The following is a 19,122-nucleotide window of genomic DNA, read 5'->3' on the forward strand; positions in this document are numbered from 1 at the left end:
TTTCTGGCAGATATTTTAATTTGATGTCGATATTGTATGTGTATTAGATCCGTTATGGGTCTATTGGACTTACTCCACATACAATCCACTTGTAGGTTCATTCAAAAGCATATCACATATAATATACCCACAGTAGTATACCACATTCAATTTCAATATCTAACTTTGGGCTGTCCGTGCACCAGAACCGCTTATTGCTTGTAAAGTAATATGGGGTTATACAAGGTTATATGTACCAATCAATAATCAGTTGATTATATAGTTGGTATCTATTGCACATACAGCCCACAATAATTTAAAACTATGAGTCACAACTGTGTCTTATCGCTCTTACTTAATTGTCCTTAGTTGATAAAACATCTATTTGCCATATTAATAGTGCACGCTTCTCATACTTTCACCATTTGTTCATGCACTCGAGTTATAATAGTGGTGTGGTATGGTACATTCAGATGGTAAGTATTAGAGATGGCCTTGCGGTTCGCCCAAACTTTGACCCATGACACATCCATCAGGTGGGACAGGACAGCCAATTGAGATGTTTCAGCACATGGACACACCCCCTACCCTATAAGAGAACCCAATCTGGCAGCCATTTTACATTCAGTGTTTTGCGGAGCAGGGACAGACTGTTAGGGACACCAAAGTTGTGCGCGGTTCTGCTGCGATACCGCAGTTATATAAAAAGGACAAACGCTATTGGACTAACTAATTGCAACTGATATCATAACTGCTGCCCCCAAAAAAATAATAATTGAGGGGTGTGATATACCTATATAGTGCGTTTGTATTGTGCAGCAGTTGTGTGCGGTTCTGCTGCGATACCGCAGGTAAATAGAGGGACAAGCTCTATTGGAACAACTATTTGCAACGGGGTATGATATACCTGTTGCCCCAAAATTGAGTGGTGCAAAATACCTGCTTCCACAAAATACTGATTAAGGGGTTTGATATACCTGCTTCCACCAAATATTGATTGAGGCCTGTGATATACTTGACTCCACAAAATATTCATACAGGGGTTCTATATACCTGTTTTCACAAAATACAGATTGAGGGGTGTGATATACCTGCTTTCACCAAATATTGATTAAGGGGTTTTATATACCTGCTTCCACAAAATACTGATTGAGGGATGCGATATACCTGCTTCCACAAATTACTGATTGAGGGGTGCGATATACCTGCTTTCACCAAATATTGATTAAGGGTTTCTATATACCTGCTTCCACAAAATACTGATTGAGGGATGCGATATACCTGCTTCCACAAATTACTGATTGAGGGGTGCGATATACCTGCTTCCAGCAAATATTGATTAAGGGGTTCTATATACCTGTTTCCACAAAATATTGATTGAGGGGTTTGATATACCGGCTTCCACCAAATACTGATTGATGCCTGCGATATACCTGCTTCCACAAATACTGATTAAGGGGTTTGATATACCGGCTTCTACCAAACACTCATTGAGGCCTGCCATATACCTGCTTCCACAAATACTGCTCTTCTCTAGGGACTTTGGCACAGGGTCATTTTGAAAATGACAGGCAGAGAAAGAGGCAGGCCGTTCCGTAGGGGTGGTCGGGCAGGTGCACCAGGCCGGAGTCTAAGTGGAAGTTGGAGAAGGTACATGCGATTACGTCAAAGGACGCACCAGACTTGGTTGAGTGGCTCACTCAGCCTCCTGCTTTTGCACCCGCCTCATCCTCTGTATCTGCACCCTCAAAGACACCACCACCATAGCCCCTCCATGCGAGGGAATTATTTCCCATCCATTCCCAGACCTTACCAATGCACATAGGATCAGGAAGAGGAGGTAGCAACGGCTGCCACCCATCGGTCTGACGACAGCCCAAGGAGGGTGGTCCCCGCTGTTGCTGCCTACTCTGAGAGCTCTAATGTCAGTGGTGGTGAAGGTGACAATGTTGACGTGTCGATGGATGTCACGTGGGTGCCCACAGGAGAGGAAGAGGAGGGGAGTTCAGAGGGAGAGACAGAGCAGCAGATAGGGAGGAGAAGAAGAAGCAGGCAGAACTCGCAGTGCACAGGAGGCAAAAAGCGGACTGCAAATGCATCTGGAGCGAGCCATCCACGGTCACAGGACGCCGGCACATGGCTCCGCAGTGTGGGCTTTTTTTTAACTTGTCAGCTGCTGACAATAATGTTGCCATCTGCAGCCTGTGCTGTCAACGCATAAGTCACGGTAAGCCCAACACTCACCTAGGGACGACCGCCTTAACCCCTTAGTGACCACCCATATGCCTTTTTACGGCGGTCACTAAGGGGCCTTAGGCTGGGCCGCCACGTTTTTACGGCGGCCCAGTCTAAGTGCTGCACGGCTCCCCTGTGCAGCGGGGAGCGCGGACCCGGCTCTCACATGAGAGCCGGGGCCCTGCTCTAACAGCCCGGACCGGCAGGAGTGCCGATCCGGGCTGTTTAACCCTTTACATGCCCGGCGCAATGGCGCCCGCTGCATGTAAAGTGGTGACAGAGGGAGCGGACTCCCTCTGTCTCCCATCAGCACCCCGAAAATGCGATTGCGGGGTGCTGATGTGTTGGGAAGCTTACCTTGCTTCCGATCAGGGCCCCGAGCCTGTCTTCAGTTATCTCCAGCAGGCTGTGCCTCTCTGGCGCAGCCTGCTGGTCAATGTCTGAATAGCATTGCTATTGAAATGTAATGCATTATAGAGATAATGCATTACATTTTAAAAGCAATCAAAATACTGTATATTATAGTCCCCTTGTGGGACTATTAAGTAGTAAAAAAAATAGAAAAAAAAAATACACATTTATTATATATATAAAATAAGCATTTTTTTCCATTGAAAATACACTTTTCAATGAAACAAATTGCAAAAAGAAAATATCCCCCATATGTTTGGTATTGCCGCGTCCGTAACGACCCGGACTACATAAATATTACATAAATTATCCCCTATGGTGAACGCCATAAAAAAAAAAGAAAAAAAAAAGACAGAATTTCTAATTTATTCTTAGTTTCCACCGAAAAAAACGTAATAACAAGCGATCAAAAAGCTGCATTTACTCCAAAATGATACCAATGAAAAATACAAGTCGTCCCTCAAAAATCAAAACAACTCCATAGAAAAAAAATTAAAAAAAGTTATGGGTCTTGTGAAGTGGCAATGCAAAATCATTTTTTTGGTTAATAAAAGGGGTTTCATTGCAAAAAAAAAGTAGTAAAACATAAAAGAAATTATAAGTATTTAGTATCACTGTAATCGTACTGACCCAGAGAATAAAGATATTATGTTATTTGTACCGAAAAATGAACACCGTAAAATTTATAATGTAAAACGCAGTGGCAGTATTGCTATTTTTCCCCATCTCCCTCCCAGAAAATTTATAAAAGTTAATCAGAAAGTTATGTGTACCCCAAAATGGCGCCATTAAAAACGACAACTTGTCCCGTAAAAAACAAGCCCTCATAATGCTATATAGACAAACAAATGAAAAGTTATAGCTCTTGGAACGAGACCATGAAAAAAGGAAGTAAGGCCCAAACAGGCTTGGTCACTAAGGGGTTAAGAAGGCACTTGGCCTACCATCACCGAGCCCAGTGGGAGCAACGCCGTCAGAACCCACAAATCCACACTCCTGGCGCTCCACGTCCTGCCTCTTCTCCTTCTCCTCTCATTTGTCCTCCACTTCACCTTCCACCGTGTAGGCAGAAGGCAGGCTTCCGTGGACCAAATGTTCGAGCATAAAAAGTTGATGACGCCCGATAACCCTTTTGCCCAACAGCTGACCGCTGGCTTGTCGGAACTGCTAGCCTGCCAACTGCTGCCATATAAACTGGTGGACTCGGAGGCCTTTCGAAATTTTGTGGCCATTGGCACACCGCAATGGAAATTCCACAGAAGGAAATATTTCTCCCAAAAGGGCATCCCAGAGCTATATGGCCACGTTCAGCGGCAAGTGAATATATCTCTGGCACACAGTGTCGGTGCCAAGATACATCTGACCACAGACACGGGCAGGGAAGGTACATAACTTTACTGCCCACTGGGTGAACCTTCTGACGGCCGTCAAGCATGTAACCCATGGCACCCGTGTGGATTTGGTGTTACCGCCACGGATTGCATGCAGGCCTGCCTCTGCTTTTCCACTGCTACCACCTCTTCCGCCGCACCCACCCAACTCCCCAGGTGAGACGTTGCCATGCTGCGCTGAGGCTGTTGTGCCTGGAAGCCAAGAGCCAGACCGGTCCTGCACTGCTTTCAGCTCTGCGGTCACAGGCCGATCAGTAGCCGACCCCGCTCAATATGACAGTTGGTAAAGTGGTGTGCGACAACGGTGCCAATCTGCTAAGCGTGCTGAAACAGGGCAAAATGACACACGTGCCGTGCATGACACACGTCCTGAACTTAGTCGTGCAGCGATTCGTTGCCAAATACCCGGGGGTCCAGGACGTCTTGCGCCAGGCCAGGAAAAATCTCTGGCCATTTTAGAAGATCTTACACGGCCATGGCTCGCCTTGCTGACATTCAGCGGCGACACCACTTGCCCGTCAGATGTCTGATGTGTGACAGCCCGACACGTTGGAACTCCACCTTGTATATGCTTGATAGGCTGCTCCAGCAGCAACGTGCCGTTAACGACTACCTGTAAGAACTCTGCAGCAGGACAGGGTCTGGGGAGCTTGGTTTTTTTTCACCGCACCAGTGGCTGCTCATGCGCGACGCATGCAGACTTCTGCGGCCATTTGATGAGATCACCAAACTGGTCAGTCGCAGGGCGCCATTAATGACATTGTACCTTGCACCTTCTTTCTTGAGTGTGCATTGCGTCGTGTGATTGATCAAGCCGCTGAGGAGCAGGAGCTGGAAGATGAGAAAGTCGCAATGCTGAATGAATTCTCAGGGGGGGGCTACTCCATCTGAGACAAGTCAACAACATGAGTCTGAAGAGGAGTCAGAGGAGGATGCGGCAATAATACATTTCAATGGAAATTAATTCCAGATCCGGCAAGTGTTCAGGAATTTTGGCCCGAGAAAATATTGCAGCATGCTGCGGTATTTTCTCTGGCCAAATACCGTAAAAGGGACAGAACGGAAGACATCCTGATGCATACTGAACGGATTGCTTTCCATTCAGAATGCATTAGGACAAAACTAACCTATAGAAATGAATGGACCCTATGAGGGAACTCAATACCGGAAAACTTTAATATTAGTGTAAAAGTAGCCTTAGGTTGACTCCGAAACACGTCTGGGACTTATAGGCATGTTTACAGAATCCAGGACCCACGTACAAAAGTAATGAAGAAACGATTTCTCAAAAGTAGTGCGGAGCGCACCATAGACACTACATATTTGCATCCTGTGAAATCCCGGGCAGATTGTAACCAGCGTGTTAGATCACATGGGATTCTAGGATCACGTGGGATGCCAAGATCAGAGGATAGTTCCGCGATGAGACTGTGCGATCTATACTGTGAGACAGGTTCTATCAACCACCACGAGGGACGCCACGGTTGGCGAATAATACCCACTAACAGTGAGTACGTGATAGCAACCACTGCTAGATTTATACCGCCAGATTATAACCAGTATTAATACAAACAAAAGGAAAGATCAACCTAATCACAGTATGATCTAACGGCGGACATTGTATACTTACCATGTGAATGTACCATACCACTTTGGTTGTAATAAATCTTTGTCGCACTATGCCGCAGTGATATAGTGGACACATGTGACTGCACATGTTCTCATTTGCACTGCGTCCTTCTTATTTCACTTTATCACTGCGGCATAGTGTCTGAAGGCGGCCTGTGTGCCGAAACGTCACACACTTGAATATTGTCAAATGTAAAATAAAAATCTCTATCAAGATTCAAATCCTGTTGCTGTACTTTTATTTATTACTGTACCATACCACCATTATAACTCGATTGCATCAACAAATGGTGAAACTAAGTATGAGAAGCGTGCACTATTGATATGGCAAATAGATGTTTTATCAACTAAGGACAATTAAGTAAGAGCGATAAGACACAGTTGTGACTCATAGTTTTAAATTATTGTGGGCTGTATGTGCAATAGATACCAACTATATAATCAACTGATTATTGGTACATATAACCTTGTATAACCCCATATTACTTTACAAGCAATAAGCGGTTCTGGTGCACGGACAGCCCAAAGTTAGATATTGAAATTGAATGTGGTATACTACTGTGGGTATATTATATATGATATGCTTTTGAATTAACCTACAAGTGGATTGTATGTGGAGTAAGTCCAATAGCGGATCTAATACACATACAATATCGACATCAAATTGACATATCTGCCAGAAATATCCCATTTTATTGTTTGGGAAAATTAGATTTTATATTATTACTTTTTTAGTTTTTAAAGTTTTATGTAAACTGTTGAAATTATTGTGCAATAAATATTTGTATAAAGGATACATTCTCTTTGAATGGTTTCAATTGAGGAGTGCCTGTTTTAGCTATATACAAGTTGTGATACTTGCCAAAGGGGGTGCTACTAGATATTAACCATGTAGGGTGCTCAAACTTTTGATTCTGCTTTTCATTTTTTGAAAACGTAAAAGATGAAAATAAATGTTTTTGCTTAAAATACAAAGGGAATGTGTCATCTTTAACTTTATGCCTTTTGGAGATAATTATTGTGGGCCAAGAGATATTTTTATAGAGCTTGTATTACGGATGCGGCGATATCAAATATGTCTTTTTCTCTTTTTATTTCTATTTTTTACAATTTTATATTTGTTTATTATAAAAAGGGGCGTTTTTTTTACTTCAAACTTTTATATTTTTATTGTGAAAACGCTTTTTTTCACACTTTTTTCTTTTGTCCCACTGTGGGACCTCAGCTTTTGGGGTCTGCTCCCCTCTACAATGCATTACAGTAGGTGTGTATTGTAATGCATTGCCTGTCAGTGTATTACCAGTGAATCTGTGTAGACAGCAGGGGCTCGGCTGTCAGAAAAATAGCCGGACCCCTGCCGCTGATCGGGTGGGCACAGCTCCTGCACCTGCCTGATCAGCGCACCGTACATGTATGGCAGATGTCAGGAAGGGGTTAAAAAATAAAACCAAAGCATAAAACATAAAAATATAGAACTAACTCTGCCCTGAAGCCGCCCAAAAACCATCAATGTGTCACTCCCTTACGTCCTACCAGCAGCACAAATGGGGTTAACCACCCCCTATGGACTGGTAGGACCGGCAGAATTTTAATGAGCTCAAGTAATAATTAAACATTTAAACCTCCAGACCATTGTGTTTTTTTCTGTCCTCCGGACAGATGGACTAGGCGGTGGTTCCCCCTCTCTTAGGGGGGAATCTTTTTTTCATTTTATCTGCGGGCTTTGCCTCCGCTTTTACTAGATGGCTTGTCCGGCAGCTTACCTGCTGCCGGCGCTGCGCAGCGGTGCTTCGCCGCGGTGCGTTTTTCGGCGTCCTCGGTCCTCTTCCTTGCGGCCGCTGAGTGCCGCCATCTTCCGGAAGTGATGTTGTAATCTGAAGTCACTTCCAGAATCTTTCCTTGCGATGCGATTTCGCGTCATTTTGCGATTTTTTTATATATAATTCGCGATTTTTCCTCTGGTTGGAGGTTTTATTGTATTCCTTCCTGGGGGGGGGGGACTTTTTACTTACTGATATGTGTTTTCTCATTAGGGGGCGGGGACTCGGTTCTGAGCCCACCCCCTCCCCTATTTAAAGAAGCATTGTGCACCAGGTCGTTCTCTGGCTGCACATGCTTTTTAAGCTAGCTCCCAGAGTCCTATAAGCTGGTGTTCCTCCACTTATTGGTGCCTTATTTCTGGTCCTCATTTTCAGCTTCCGCCGGTCTGCCTTTCTTTTAACTTTCTCCTGAAACATTTATTGGTTGTTTACAAATGTTTTACTTGTCCTTTTTTTCCCGCAGTGATGTCTTCTCCACGGGATTCGAATGGCAGAAATTTATCGTGCTATGATTATAGCGCGCTTTTGGAGGATAGCTGTCCCTACTCCAGGTGTGACGGCTGCCGTCCGAGGGTCCAACCTTCCACTGAACCTACGATGCAGGATATGTATCAGTGGGTTAAGACCTATGTTGATGGATTCATCAAAGGGGTTATAAGCCTGCTGGATGAGAGGCTTCCTACTCAGACTCCTATGGAGTCTTCGGCTCCAGTAGAAAGACCTTCCGTAGTCTCCTTGGGTTCCTCCTCCTCGGATGAGGAGGAGCTTACTTCATGCTTCTTTCCTCCTGATAAGACGCAAAAGTTACTTAAAGAGGACCTTTCACTACAATAAAAAATCTAAACTAAGCATACAGACATGGAGAGCGGCGCCCAGGGAACTCCCTGCACTTACTATTCTAAATCTGAAGATACCGGAGCCTATACCGGGAGACAGAGCGGCGCCCAGGGATAATAGTAAGTGCAGGGATATCCCTGGGCGCCGCTCTCCATGTTTGTATACTTAGTTTAGATTTTTTATTGTAGTGAAAGGTCCTCTTTAAGTCCATCAGGTCAGGGGACCATGATGTTGACCTGGGGGAGCCCTCTGATCCCGCTAGTCGGGCACTTAGTGTCTTTAAAGCGGATGAGACCCTCCTCTCTGTCATGCGCACAGAGTGGAAGAAACCCGAAAAAAGGTCAGATTCTAAGTAAAAGATTCAGAACCATGTTTCCGACGGCTAAACCCTTGGTGGAATCGTGGGGTTCCATTCCCAAGGTGGACATGGCTATTGCCAAACTGTCCAAGCGCACTCTGGTTCCTGTGGACGATGGGTCGAGTCTGCAGGATCCCCTTGACAGGAGAGCAGAGTGCACACTCAGGAGAGGTTATACGGCAGCTGCAGCGTCTACGGCCATCGCTGCTACAGAAGTTTCTACCTTCCTCCGGTCTCGATTAAACCAGATCCAGATGGATGTGGATCAGAAGGTGTCTCGGGACGACATTCTGGTGGCTTTCAAGACTGTCAACCTGGCGATGGATTTCCTGTCTGATACAGCACAACAACAGCTGAAGTTGGCGGCCAAAACCATGGCCCTGGTGTCAGCGGCCCGCAGCCCTTTGTGGCTTAAGCCTTGGGTCGCTGACAATTCCTCTAAATATAATTTATGTAGCCTTCCCTTTGAGCCCAACCGTTTGTTCGGCTCAGAGTTGGATAAGATTATGAAAGGCCTGTCAGATAAAAAGGGGAAGAGTCTTCCCCAACAGTTCTTTCGGGGGCGGGGCAGACAAAACCGTGGTGGTAGGTCTGACCAGCAGTCAAGAGCCCGGATGGACTGGGGAGCGCAGCGAAGAGGTTCGAGGCGCTCTCGTGAAGGAGCCAAGGATAAAAAATCCACCTCCTGACTACAGGCCTCCTCGAGGCTCTTGGATGACTCCCGTTACTCCTGCCGTCCTGCCAGAAGACCTTACCACTCCCCTGCCTCATCTTCCCGTCGGAGGTCGACTCTCCCACTTCAAGGACATCTAGATCCGAGAGATTTCGGATCCCTGGGTCCTGAATGTCATCTCAGAGGGGTACTCAATCCATCTTTTTTTCTCTGCCTCCGGACAGGTTCATCAGAACCAAACTTCTACAGGCCGCAAGGCAGTCGGTTCTGGAGGCTTACATTCAGGATTACATCCACAAGAGGGCTCTGGAGGAGGTTCCGGCAGGGGAACGGGGCTTAGGGATTTACTCAGCAGTGTTTCTGGTTCCCAAGGCATCAGGGGACCTCCGCATGATTATCGATTTGAGATTCTTCCATTGATACGTATGGAAACCATCAGATCAGTGGTTCGCGTTCTCAATCCTGGACCTCAAGGATGCATATTTGCACATCCCGAATCATCCTGCTTCCAGGAAATATCTCAGGATCGCGGTCCAGGTGTCGGGTGTCACCAGACACCTTCAGTTCGTTGCCTTTCCCTTCGGGCATTTCTTCTGCCCCTCATACTTTCACCAAGGTGGTAGTTTCTGTGGTGGCGGCTCTAAGACTCCAAGGATTAACCATCATTCCTTATCTGGACGATTGGCTTTTAAAAGCCTCTTCCTTTGTGGTCCTGACCCACCATCTTCATATAGCGATTTCCTTTCTTTTCCGCCTAGGGTGCATCATCAACTGGCAGAAGTCGAACGTGAGCCCATCAACTTCAGTAAGATATTTAGGCTTCATAATCGACTCCGTTGGGATGTCTCTCCGGTTGACTCCAGAAAGAAGATTCCGAATACAGAACACGGCAGAATTCCTATCCGTGCCTTAGCGAGTTCTAATTCGGACTCTCATGAAGATGTTGGGGCTCATGTCAGCGTCTGCGTAAGCAGTCCCTTGGGCTTTATGGCACCTCCGGCCGCTGCAGTCGGAGGTTCTCTCCAAATGGAATGGCAGCGCCGCCGGGCTGAACTCCCTGTCTTGGCAAACTCGGCATTCCCTCAGATGGTGGAGCCATCTTTTAGACGGGGAGTCTATGACCCAGCCAACCTGGGTCATATTGACAACAGATGCGTCCCAAGTAGGCTGGGGCGCTCATCTAGACGATTCTCCAGTTCACGGATCCTGGTCTCCTCAGGAGCGGCTCCTCTCATCCAATCTCCGCGAGATTCGAGCTATCCGGCTAGCCCTCCTTCACTTCGCCCCTCAGATCCGGAGCAAAGTGGTGAAAGTCCAGTCAGACAATATGACTGGGGTACTTTACCTCAACAAGCAGGGAGGCACAAGATCACTTCCCCTCTTATCAGAGACCGGGTTGATTCTAGATTGGGCAGAGTTGAACCTTTCCCACTTATCTACGATCCACATTCGAGGCTCCCTCAATATGATAGCGGATCGGTTGAGCCGCGGTCTTCCAACAGTAGAGTGGTCTTTACATCCGGAGATATTCAAGCAGATAGTCCTCAAGTGGGGAAGGCCAGAGGTGGATCTTATGGCAACAAGGTTCAACGCCAAGGTGGAGAGGTTTTGCTCCCTTTACAGGGAGGACAACCCCCTGGCGATAGATGCTCTGTCAATATCCTGGATGTTCAGGCTGGCTTACATCTTCCCTCTATTTTCCATGATTCCGAGGGTATTGATGAAAATCCGTCAGGATCAGGCCTCGGTGATAGCCATCATACCGTTTTGGCCGGAGAGATCCTGGTTTACCCAGCTCACCCAAATGAGTCGAGGGAAATTTTGGAGGCTCCCCCCTCAGCAGACCCTGGTGTCGTGGGACACTCACCTCTGCTCAGATCTGTACAGGTTCAACCTGACAGCCTGGAGGTTGATCAGTCCCTTCCCAGAATAAAAGGGCTTTCAGAGTCGGTGCTGAGAACGCTGTCTTATTCAAGAGCAGACTCTACTAAGAGAGCCTACTTACGGATTATGAGGATATTCTCTTCTTGGTGTTCCTGAAAGGAGGTGGCGTCTGCAGATCCACCCCTCCCCATCATCCTTCAGTTTCTGCAAGATGGCCTTGACAAAGGCCTTGCTCCATCTACCTTGAGGGTTCAAGTTTCAGCCATTTCAGCTTGTCTCAACAAGTCTTTTTCTCAGGACCCGCTCATCAAACGGTTCATTAAAGGAGTTGAAAGATTAAAGCCTACAGTACTGAAACCCATTCCTCAGTAGGATTTATCAGTAGTTCTCAAGGGGTTAGCATCTCCCCCCTTTGAGCCTTTGGAGGAGGTAGATTTCAAGTTTGTCACATGGAAACTTGTCTTTCTCCTTGCTGTGACTTCGGCCAAGAGGGTCTCTGAGCTTCAAGCTCTATCAGCGCACGAGCCCTATACTATTTTGTTGCAAGACCGGGTCCTTTTAAGATTTCTCCCGTACTTTAGGCCTAAGGTTCCTTCTTTCCAGAATATCAACCAGGTGATATCCCTCCCGGTTCGTTCTAGACCTTCTACCTCCTCCGAGGAACCTGCTATACATCCTTTGGATGTCTCGAGATGCCTCTGGATCTATGTGGATAGATCAAAGGAGTTCAGGAAAGATGAAAATCTTCTAATCCTGTTTGCCGGTAAATTTAAAGGCCGTAAGGCGTCTAAACCATCCATCAGTCGGTGGATTATGGAGGCTATTAGGGAATCCTTTGTTTCCCAATCTCTAGACCCTCCGGGGTTTGTAAAAGACCATTCTACGAGGGCTATAGCTACTTATTTTGCCGAGAGGAGTCTTCTTCCGCTCGACATGATTTGCAAATCTGCCTCCTGGAGCTCTGAATCAACATTCATCTCCCATTATAGACTAGATGCCAGATTAGCTGAGTACTCGGCCTTTGGGCAGACTATTCTTAGTTCTGCCAGGCATGATGGCCCTCCCTAGGGGTTCTTCTTGCTATCTCCCCATCTGTGCTGCTGGTAGGACGTAAGGGAATCGTTAATTTCTAACGATAATTTGTTTTCCCTTAGTCCTAACAGCAGCAGCACAAATTTCCCACCCTAGTAAGACTAGTTTTTTCTTGCTATAACACAATGGGCTGGAGGTGATTCCCTCCTTTATAGGGGAGGTTTAAGTGTTTAATTATTACTTGGGCTCATTAAAATTCCGCCGGTCCTACCAGCCCACGTGAAATTAACGATTGGTCGGCCATACACTGCTCAACTACACAGACATACAGCTCTGCTGCATACTCTGCTCAACTACACAGACATACAGCTCTGCTGCATACACTGCTCAACTACACAGACATACAGCTCTGCTGCATACACTGCTCAAGTACACAGACATACAGCTCTGCTGCATACACTGCTCAGCTACACAGACATACAGCTCTGCTGCACACACTGCTCATCTACACAGACATACAGCTCTGCTGCATACACTGCTCAGCTACACAGACATCTAGCTCTTCTGCATACACTGCTCAACTACACAGACATACTGCTGCAAACAGTAAGTAAAGGTAGGTATAGCGTATTCCTAACACTTTTCCGCAGGACGACAAACAGAGAATGATGAAATGAGAAGCACAAAATAAAACCCTCCAGGAAAGAAAAGCATCAGTTACACTGAGAGGCGCCAGGAAGCTTGTGCCTGCAGGACGTGAGGCAGTCGCTGCGCGGCTGCTCTACAATAGTTCAGCAACACAGAGAGGGAAGTATTAGAAAGCCGCACCCCGAGCCACATACACCGCCATAAAATGCTGCTAACAGCAGAACAGATTGTGCATGAAAACCGTACAGTATTAATCACTAGACATGGTGAAGTGCGGCCTACAGTAACGTAGCGCGAGCGCCGGCCGACATGCTGCTCCGCAGGGAAGTCGACCATTACAAGGGATAGTTAGAAAAGTGCTGAGTCCAGGCAGCGAGCACAACAATGGGAGCTCTATAGGCGGCACAATACGGAGCACGTGGTATGTTCTCACACTAAAACAATGTATAGGGTTGGGACCAAGACACCTCATCGTGTAGACGTCGCCTCAAGCTGAGCGCGTGCGACCAGCTCAGCACGATCGGCCAAAAATAAGGAAAAGAACAGCAGGTGGCGCTGTACAGATCCAGTGTATTGCAGAACTCATTACCTGCGGTTATAAAAGACATGATGGCGGAGGAAACCACAGACACCCAGATGATAGGACAGATTTTATTCCATAAAAAGGGAAAAGAACACAACAAATGCCGCGTATAGTGCGGAAAGAACCGTCACATTGTCACATCTCTACAGAAATAGGAAAAGCTGATTAATAATTATATGTATGAGATTACCCCGATCATGTACACTTCGCCGATTATTTCCGTGCAGATTCCCAGATCTGCAGCCTGTCGGTTGTTTGTGGTTTTAGCTGCAGATTTCACCCTTTTCAGTGGAAAACCGCATCTTATCCGAACTAAAAACCGTAATCAGACAATGCAGGAATTGGTGCGTATACGCTGCGGATCTGATGTGCGTTCACCCGAACTAGTGTGCAGACGACGTAACTTTTTATTTGTCTCAAGCATCGATTCTGGATCTGATCTCCAAGGAATATAAACAAGGAAGGAATAGTGACTTATAGACAGAGATTATAACGGGGCGTGGACGCATCAGCCTCAGCTTATTATTCTAACAGAGGCTCCAGACCAGAACCAGAAGGCAACATGTAGGGGTTCAGAGAAGGAGGCGGTGAAGGTGTGTAAGTGTCTGATGGGGTCACACAGCGGATAGAAGGACAGACGCCCGGCCTCATAGTCTAAGAAGTCTAGGACATCTTCTATCTAAACTGAGGGGGGATTTGACTGAGCAGTGATACACTGCACATTCTGCACCAGACATATACAAACACCAAGATTTATCATTATATATAATACCAGACTGCTGTCGTTCCCTTTTTATACTGGGATAGGACAGTCCGATGCCACATGTTCCTATATGGTCCCACTCCACCTCCCAGTAATGTCTTCCTGAGGAGAGGCCACATCTGCTTAACACCTGGTCCCAATACAGGAACCTTCCCTGTGATTCTGGTCTGTTCTGTTTATCTTCTGCACTTGCTGCTGTTTTCAGATCTTCTGATATCTTCACATGTCTATGAGCAGTGTCCTCATCCAGCAATATGTCTGGAACATGGAGCCCGAGCTCTGATGTGACATTGGTGACAATATCCCTCATAGATCGGAGTAAGGTCAGTGAGATCAGAACCTCATCCAGATCATCCTCAGACCTGCCCTCTCCACCATCCTTCCCTGTGTCCTCATCATCTCCATGACCACATACTGTAATGTCACTTTCTTGTAGGAGTCTTATTGGGTCGGTGACATGACACATCTCCTCCACGTGACGCATCTTCCTGGACAGCTCGTCCTCCTCTATTTCCAGCTTTTTGATCAGATATCTGGGACACAATCTTCTCCTCCTGCCTGGAGATCTCGCTCAGCTCTTTCTTTTCTGCCATTTCTAGTTGTTTCTTAATGTCCATACAAAACTTCCTGACGTTCTTCCTCTTATCAGAGGCTTTCTATTAAATATTCCTCTGACGATCCTGCAGATTCTGAAGTTTTGTCCGAATTTCTGGTTTTCGTGAGTTTAGTTTCTCCAGATATTTCTTCAGTTTCTCTTTCTCCTTCTCAGAGGCCATGTCCAGTAGCGCCACGTAATGTCCCTTGTGGTCTCCGGCCACCCAACCGGACACACAGATACAGGCGGTGTCTTTAGGACAATAGTATTTCAGCGCCTCCTCGTGTGTGGAGCATTTTCTGTTCTTCAAGGTAACAATGGGTTCAACTAAAGTATGTTCTGGTGACTTACTGTGTCTATGTAACATCCCAGAGTATGTCACTAAACTCTGTCGCCCTGCTACAACATGTTAGGTATAGGTGTATTGTCATCTTGTGTAATCTAACACTGCATTCATTATTATATGTATTTTCCAGGCCTGTATGATATATTATGCTGTAAGCAATATGTTCAGCAGACCATAGCCAGTTTAGTATACCTAGACTGGAATAGTTCATTCCAGTCTAGCTTCCCCCCTCTTTGAGGAGGAGTGTAATGTTCCCACATCCTACCTCATGGGGAGAAGAGGAAGTTAGGTCAGTGTGTTCCAGCCCCCTCCTTGGGGAAGGCTGTGTTGGTAGGAGCTTCCAGAAACAGGGATCCCAACCTAGGATCCAGCCTCGGCTGAGGCCAAGGATCATTCTTCCCAGCCTGAGTCCTCTACCTCAGCTGGTTGACAAACAAGCAGCACCTCCAAGACTACAGATCTCCAGGAAGCCATTCCCTGCGAGCAGTCCTGTGAGTAACTTATCCAAAGTCCAGGAGAAGCCAAATACCTCCTCAGCTAGTCAGGCCCACACCAAGCAGACTACAGACAGAGCAGAAGATAGATACCTGCCAGATTCACTAGGCATATGACAAGAAGCAGAATATATATAGATTCCTGCCACATATTGCCAATACTTGCTGGGACCCAAGACTATTGCTGTATCTTGTATGGATTCAAGCTGCATTAAGTAAAGACGAGTTGGATTATATTTCCTGTCTGGATTGCATTTATTCCTCAATTACTTCTACTGACCACACTCAATTTATTGCAAGTGAGCCAGGATCCAGGAGTCCAGCCGTACCAAGGTAGGAGACACCGTTGACACAATACCTACTATACAGAGACATTATCCCCCTCTGGCATTCCTCACCTGGTACGTAAGTTATAACATCTTAAAGGGCCCTGCTACAGTACCTGTGCAAACTGCAATTGGCGTCACAAACTACTACACATATATCCTGACCCACTGCATAGCTGACCCACTGTACCAGTGTCCTGCTCAATGCATCTACTCAAGTGTTCTCCACAGAACGAGGCCTCACACTGCAGACATGTCCTCACAGCCGGTACAGGAGAATCACAGTAAGTTCAGAAGATCCTGGTCTCCTCCATATCAGGCTGAGCAGATAAGAAACGGTCCACTATGTTCCCCAGCTTCCTGTTCTTCTCCAGGGCCGGACACTCCGGATATTCTGCTCTGCAGTCAGGACAGGAATACACTCCAGTTGCCTCCTGTGCTTCCCTTACATCCTAACCAGCAGCACAAGTGGGGATTTGCCCCTGTGAAGCTGGTCAGGACAGGCGGAATTTTATTGAACAAAACATTTCTGCCAAGTATCTAATTAATTAATTAATTGATGCCCACCCCTATATAACTCGCCCCTTATCTGGACGGGGTTGCTTTTTTATTGTATTGTGAACTGAAATGGACAGGCTGAACTCTCTCTAGGAGTTCCCCTTGTAGGGTTAAATCATAAAATTATGACTTTTATGTTATATTTTCTGCTTTGTGTTTTTCAGGTTCAGGCGCCTGCTGCTGCAGGCGGAGAACTCCGGGCAGGAGATAGGACGGCTGTCCGCATCAAGTTATTGCTCCCCCCCCTCCTCCGCGCTTCTAGAGACAGCGCTTACCTCTGCTTCGGTCAGGCGCTGGAGGCAGCGTCCGGTCCTACTGTGCGCTCCCTACGCCATCTCGCGAGACCGGAAGTGCGTCACCCACATCACTTCCGGTCTCGGCACCGTTCCGTGCCCGGCTGGAGATTAAAAGGAAGTCTACTCACAAGCAAAGACATCTTGCTTGTTCCAGCTGTAGCACCTCCTTACCTGATGCATATGAATTCCACCGTTGCCAAGGCTGACGATCTAGACCGGCAAATCCAGAGCCAAACTGTGGTGGAGATGTTCTCCTGGATGAAGGAATTTATGGATACCTCCATCGCAGAGATTAAAGGCGCAGTCTCTAACAAAAGACCTCTCCGGGGCCTGTCCCGATGACCGAGGACGTTGTGTCCATTGAAGATAATTCTTCCTATGAAGAAGAGGACTCGGCCTTTCTCTTTCTGGCCGAAAAGACTCAAAGATTATTACACTCCATCAGGTCAAGGGACCAGGATGTTGAGCATGGGGAAGCTCCACAATCCACCTCTAGGGGGCCAAGGGCCTTTAAAGTGGACGAGTCGCTGAAAAAGCTAATGACTATAGAATGGAAACACCCGGAGAAAGGTCCGGTTCTGACAAAAAGATTTAAATTAATGTTTCCCCTGCAGGAAGAAGATTCGCAGGGTTGGTTCCCGCCTGCTAAGGTGGATATGGTGATATCTAAACTCTCTAGGAGAACCTTAGTTCCCTCTGACGACGGCAGTAATTTAAAAGACCCCCTAGACAGACGAGCAGAATGCTCGCTCAGACGCAATGCCTCTGCCTCTGTGGCTATAGCCTGCAGTTAGGTCTCTAATTTTGTACGCGCCCGCACACTCAGAATCCAGTCTGACGACATTCTGGACCAGTTTAAGACCCTTTTGTTAGGGATAGATTTTTTGTCTGATGCATCCCAGCAGCAACTAAAATTAGCTGCCAAATCTATGGCACACTCTTCGGCCAGCAAGCGTCCTCTTTGGCTGAAGCCATGGGCAGCAGACAATACATCAAAATTCTACCTCTGCTCCCTTCCCTATGAGCCGGGCAGGCTATTCGGATCTGAACTTTATCGCCTAATGGAGAACCTGGCTGATAAAAAGGGGAAGTCCCTTCCTCAACAATCCTTTCGGGGTCGAGGAAGAGGTAGAGCAGCAAGGTTCCAGGAGAGAGACAGAACCCAGAGGCGCTCTGAAGGCAATAAAAGAGGTAGAGGTCACGGTCGTGGAAACCGCAGGTCTGAACCATGACTCTCGGCAGCCCGACGGTTTCCCGTCCCCACCCCCCACAGTTCCAGCCCAAAACCCTTGTTTCAATCCTCCAGTCGGAGGTTGATTAAGTTTGTACAAAGTTTTTTGGAATCAAAAAATTCCAGACCCATCGGTGTTAGAGGTCATAACATTAGGGTACAAAATTTATTTTATTTCCCTACCTCAGGAGAGGTTCATCCTGACGAGGGTTTTAGCTCCCATCAGTTAGTACTAGAGGACTCTGTACGGCAGTACATACAAGAGGGGGCGTAGGAGGAACTTCCTCCGCGCGAGCAAGGTCGGGGAGTTTATTCTCCCATATTCCTGGTCCCAAAGCCATCAGGGGATTGGCGTATGATCATCGTCCTACGCTATCTAAAGCGTTTCCGGATGGAAACCATTCGATCAGTTCTAAACATCCTGAACCCAGGAGATATGATGACAGGAGATGGTGACGATAGATCTGAAGGATGCTTACCTTCATGTTCCCATCTATCCAGAACACAGAAAATATCTCAGAGTTGCTGTGACCATAGATGGAGTAGTGAAGCACTACCAATTTGCTGTGTTGCCCTTCGTCATCTCCTCTGCTTCGAACACCTTTACAAAGGTGGCGGCTCCTGTTGTCGCGCATTTAAGACTTCTAGGTTTAGAAGTCGTCCCCTATTTAGACGATTGGCTGCTAAAAGCCGCCTCCGCAGTCGTCCTGCAGACTCAGCTTCAGCAAGCTCTCCACACTCTGCAGATTCTAGGTTGGCTTATAAACTGATTAACCCCTACCAACCCTATCCCACCAACGTACCCCTCCATATAACCCTTATCAACCCCTATCCCTGACACCTGTACCCCTGCTATAACGTCCTACCATTAACCCCTATCCCATTGCTATATACCCCTGTCTACTGCTACTGTAGTCATTTCCCTGTAGGGATAGTTTTTAGTCCAGGTTGGGTGGGCTGTTAATGTATGTGTGTGTATTGTATTAGATAGTTTTGTGGGTGGAATTTGGGAACCGTGTAGTTTAGTACTGTA

General features: G+C 46.7%; 1 long non-coding RNA gene across 1 annotated transcript; it reads right to left on the reverse strand.

The window, feature by feature from the left end:
* Window positions 1–5,882: 5,882 nt before the first annotated feature.
* On the reverse strand, window positions 5,883–14,612 carry LOC121007590. The gene is made up of 3 exons (XR_005780441.1): window positions 14,433–14,612; window positions 13,207–13,209; window positions 5,883–5,893 (listed from the first exon to the last, which is right to left on the reverse strand). It is a non-coding gene; the product is annotated as an uncharacterized LOC121007590 (long non-coding RNA).
* Between the last annotated feature and the right edge of the window lie 4,510 nt (window positions 14,613–19,122).

This window comes from Bufo bufo, chromosome 7, assembly GCF_905171765.1.
Source record: "Bufo bufo chromosome 7, aBufBuf1.1, whole genome shotgun sequence".
Classification (NCBI taxonomy): Eukaryota; Metazoa; Chordata; class Amphibia; order Anura; family Bufonidae; genus Bufo; species Bufo bufo.